This window comes from Somniosus microcephalus, chromosome 2 (assembly GCF_052327205.1).
Source record: "Somniosus microcephalus isolate GS21.2 chromosome 2, FLI_Smic_1.0, whole genome shotgun sequence".
NCBI lineage: Eukaryota > Metazoa > Chordata > Chondrichthyes > Squaliformes > Somniosidae > Somniosus > Somniosus microcephalus.
This window is the reverse complement of record NC_140988.1, coordinates 387037926-387043046: the sequence shown is the minus strand read 5'-3', so window position 1 is coordinate 387043046 and position 5121 is coordinate 387037926.

Sequence of the window (5121 nt, the reverse complement as noted above, 5' to 3'; positions counted from 1 at the left end):
GTGAAGGGAGAGGAGTACAGTGAAGGGAGAGCTGTGCAGTGAAGGGAGAGGAGCAAAGTGAAGGAGCGGTGTACAGTGAAGGGAGCGGTGTACAGTGAAGGGAGATGTGTACAGTGAAGGGAGAGGTGTACAGTGAAGGGAGAGGAGTACAGTGAAGAGGGAGGAGTACATTGAAGGGAGAGGAGTACAGTGAATGGGAGGACTACAGTGAAGGGGGTGGTTTACAGTGAAGGAAGAGGTGTAAAGTGAAGGGAGAGGAATACAGTGAAGGGAGAGGTGTACAGTCCAGGGAGAGGAGTACAGTGAAGGGAGAGGTGCACCGTGAAGTGTGAGGTGCACAGTGAAGGGAGAGGTGTACAGTGAAGGGAGAGGAGTTCAGTGAAGGGAGAGGTGTACAGTGAAGGGAGAGGAGTACAGTGAAGGGAGAGGTGTACAGTGAAGGGAGAGGAGTACAGTGAAGGGAGAGGTGTACAGTGAAGGGAGAGGAGTACAGTGAAGGGAGAGGTGTACAGTGAAGGGAGAGGAGTACAGTGAAGAGAGAGGAGCAAAGTGAAGGAGAGGAGTACAGTGAAGTGAGAGGTGTACAGTGAAGGGAGAGGTGTACAGTGAAGGCAGAGGTGTACAGTGAAGGGAGAGGTGTACAGTGAAGGGAGAGATGTACAATGAAGGGAGAGGTGTACAGTGAAGGGAGTGGTGTACAGTGAAGGGAGAGGTGTACAGTGAAGGGAGAGGAGTACAGTGAAGGGAGAGGTGTACAATGAAGGGGGAGGAGTACAGTGAAGGGAGAGGTGTTAAGTGAAGAGAGAGGAGTACAGTGAAGTGAGAGGTGCACAGTGAAGCGAGATGTGTACAGTGAAGTGAGAGGAGTACAGTGAAGGGAGAGGTGTACAATGAAGGGGGAGGAGTACAGTGAAGGGAGAGGTGTTAAGTGAAGAGAGAGGAGTACAGTGAAGGGAGAGGTGTACAGAGAAGGGAGAGGAGCAAAGTGAAGGAGAGGAGTACAGTGGAGGGAGTGGTGTACAGTGAAGGGAGAGGTGTACAGTGAAGGGAGATGTGTACAGTGAAGGGAGAGGTGTACAGTGAAGGGAGAGGAGTACAGTGAAGGGAGAGGTGTACAGTGAAGGGAGAGGTGTAAAGTGAAGGGAGAGGTGTACAGTGAAGGGAGAGGTGTACAGTGAAGGGAGAGGTGTACAGTGAATGGAGAGGTGTACAGTGAAGGGAGAGGTGTACAGTGAAGGGAGAGGTGTACAGTGAAGGGAGAGGAGTACAGTGAAGGGAGAGGTGTACAGTGAAGGGTGAGGTATACAGTGAAGGGAGAGATGTACAGTGAAGGGAGAGGTGTACAGTGAAGGGAGAGGTGTACAGTGAAGGGAGAGGTGTACAGTGAAGGGAGAGGTGTACAGTGAAGGGAGAGGAGTACAGTGAAGGGAGATGTGTACAGTGAAGGGAGAGATGTACAGTGAAGGGAGAGGTGTACAGTGAAGGGAGAGGTGTACAGTGAAGGGAGAGGAGTACAGTGAAGGGAGAGGTGTACAGTGAAGGGAGAGGTGTACAGTGAAGGGAGAGGTGTACAGTGAAGGGAGATGTGTACAGTGAAGGGAGAGGAGTACAGTGAAGGGAGAGGAGAACAGTGAAGGGAGAGGTGTACATTGAAGGGAGAGGAGTACAGTGAAGGGAGAGGAGTACAGTGAAGGGAGAGGAGTACAGTGAAGGGCGAGGTGTACATTAAAGGGAGAGGAGTACAGTGAAGTGAGAGGAGTACAGTGAAGGGAGAGGAGTACAGTGAAGTGAGAGGTGTACAGTGAAGGGAGAGGTGTACAGTGAAGGGAGGTGTGTACAGTGAAGGGAGAGGAGTACAGTGAAAGGAGAGGTGTACATTGAAGGGAGAGGTGTACAGTGAAGGGAGAGGAGTACAGTGAAGGGAGATGTGTACAGTGAAGGGAGAGGAGTACAGTGAAGGGAGATGTGTACAGTGAAGGGAGAGGAGTACAGTGAAGTGAGAGGAGTACAGTGAAGGGAGAGGAGTACAGTGAAGGGAGAGGTGTACAGTGAAGGGAGAGGTGGACAGTGAAGGGAGAGGTGTACAGTGAAGGAAGAGGTGTACAGTGAAGGGAGAGGAGTACAGTGAAGGGAGAGGAGTACAGTGAAGGGAGAGGTGTACAGTGAAGGGAGAGGAGTACATCAAAGGAAGAGGAGTGCAGTGAAGGGAGTGGTGTACAGTGAAGTGAGAGGTGTACAGTGAAGGGAGAGGAGTACAGTGAAGGGAGATGTGTACAGTGAAGGGAGAGGAGTACAGTGAAGGGAGAGTTGTACAGTGAAGGGAGAGGAGTACAGTGAAGGGAGAGGAGTACAGTGAAGGGAGAGGAGTACAGTGAAGGGAGAGGAGTACAGTGAAGGGAGAGTTGTTCAGTGAAGGGAGAGGAGTACAGTGAAGGGAGAGGTGTACAGTGAAGGGAGAGGTGTACAGTGAAGGGAGAGGAGTACAGTGAAGGGAGATGTGTACAGTGAAGGGAGAGGATTACAGTGAAGGGAGAGGAGTACAATGAAGGGAGAGGTTTACAGTGAAGGGAGAGGAGTACAATGAAGGGAGAGGTGTACAGTGAAGGGAGAGGAGTACAGTGAAGGGAGAGGTGTACAGTGAAGGGAGAGGAGTACAGTGAAGGGAGAGGAGTACAGTGAAGGGAGAGGTGTACAGTGAAGGGAGAGGTGTACAGTGAAGGGAGAGGAGTACAGTGAAGGGAGAGGTGTTCAGTGAAGGGAGAGGTGTACAGGGAAGGGAGAGGTGTACAGTGAAGGAAGAGGAGTACAGTGAAGGGAGAGGAGTACAGTGAAAGGAGAGGTGTACATTGAAGGGAGAGGAGTACAGTGAAGGGAGAGGAGTACAGTGAAGGGAGAGGTGTACAGTGAAGGGAGAGGTGTACAGTGAAGGGAGAGGTGTACAGTGAAGGGAGAGGTGTACAGTGAAGGGAGAGGAGTACAGTGAAGGGGGAGGAGTACAATGAAGGGAGAGGTGTACAGTGAAGGGAGAGGAGTACAATGAAGGGAGAGGTGTACAGTGAAGGGAGAGGTGTACAGTGAAGGGAGAGGAGTACAGTGAAGGGAGAGGTGTACAGTGAAGGGAGAGGAGTACAGTGAAGGGAGAGGAGTACAGTGAAGGGAGAGGAGTACAGTGAAGGGAGAGGTGTACAGTGAAGGGAGATGTGTACAGTGAAGGGAGAGGAGTCCAGTGAAGGGAGATGTGTACAGTGAAGGGAGAGGTGTACAGTGAAGGGAGAGATGTACAGTGAAGGGAGAGGTGTACAGTGAAGGGAGAGGTGTACAGTGAAGGGAGAGGACTACAGTGAAGGGAGAGGTGTACAGTGAAGGGAGAGGTGTACAGTGAAGGGAGAGGTGTACAGTGAAGGGAGATGTGTACAGTGAAGGGAGAGGTGTACAGTGAAGGGAGAGGTGTACAGTGAAGGGAGAGGTGTACATTGAAGGGAGAGATGTACAGTGAAGGGAGAGGAGTACAGTGAAGGGAGATGTGTACAGTGAAGGGAGATGTTTACAGTGAAGGGAGAGGTGTACAGTGAAGGGAGAGGTGTACAGTGAAGGGAGAGGTGTACAGTGAAGGGAGAGGAGTACAGTGAAGGGAGAGGTGTACAGTGAAGGGAGAGTTGTACAGTGAAGGGAGAGGTGTACAGTGAAGGGAGAGGTGTACAGTGAAGGGAGAGGTGTACAGTGAAGGGAGACGAGTACAGTGAAGGGAGAGGTGTACAGTGAAGGGAGAGGAGTACAGTGAAGGGAGATGTGTACAGTGAAGGGAGAGGTGTACAGTGAAGGGAGAGGTCTACAGTGAAGGGAGAGGTCTACAGTGAAGGGAGATGTGTACAGTGAAGGGAGAGGTGTACAGTGAAGGGAGAGGTGTGCAGTGAAGGGAGAGGTGGACAGTGAAGGGAGAGCTGTACAGTGAAGGGAGAGGAGTACAGTGAAGGGAGATGTGTACAGTGAAGGGAGATGTGTACAGTGAAGGGAGAGGTGTACAGTGAAGGGAGAGGTGTACAGTGAAGGGAGAGGTGTACAGTGAAGGGAGAGGAGTACAGTGAAGGGAGAGGTGTACAGTGAAGGGAGAGGAGTACAGTGAAGGGAGAGGTGTACAGTGAAGGGAGAGGTGTACAGTGAAGGGAGAGGAGTACAGTGAAGGGAGAGGAGTACAGTGAAGGGAGAGGAGAACAGTGAAGGGAGAGGAGTACAGTGAAGGGAGAGGAGTACAGTGAAGGGAGAGGAGTACAGTGAAGGGAGAGGAGTACAGTGAAGGGAGAGGTGTACAGTGAAGGGAGAGGTGTACAGTGAAGGGAGAGGAGTACAGTGAAGGGAGAGGAGTACAGTGAAGGGAGAGGAGTACAGTGAAGGGAGAGGAGTACAGTGAAGGGAGAGGAGTACAGTGAAGGGAGAGGAGTACAGTGAAGGGAGAGGAGTACAGTGAAGGGAGAGGTGTACAGTGAAGGGAGAGGAGTACAGTGAAGGGAGAGGTGTACAGTGAAGGGAGAGGTGTGCAGTGAAGGGAGAGGTGTACAGTGAAGGGAGAGGTGTACAGTGAAGGGAGAGGTGTACAGTGAAGGGAGAGGAGTACAGTGAAGTGAGAGGAGTACAGTGAAGGGAGAGGAGTACAGTGAAGGAGAGGTGTACAGTGAAGGGAGAGGTGTACAGTGAAGGGAGAGGTGTACAGTGAAGGGGGAGGAGTACAGTGAAGGGAGAGGTGTACAGTGAAGGGAGAGGAGTACAGTGAAGGGAGAGGTGTAAAGTGAAGTGACAGGAGCAAAGTGAAGGAGAGGTGTACAGTGAAGGGAGAGGCGTTCAGTGAAGGGAGAGGAGTACAGTGAAGGGAGAGGTGTACAGTGAAGGGAGAGGAGTGCAGTGAAGGGAGAGGAGTACAGTGAAGGGAGATGTGTACAGTGAAGGAAGAGGTGTACAGTGAAGGGAGAGGTGTACAGTGAAGGGAGAGGTGTACAGTGAAGGGAGAGGTGTACAGTGAAGGGAGAGGTGTACAGTGAAGGAAGAGGTGTACAGTGAAGGGAGAGTTGTAGAGTGAAGGGAGAGGTGTAGAGTGAAGGGAGAGGAGTACAGTGAAGGGAGAGGTGT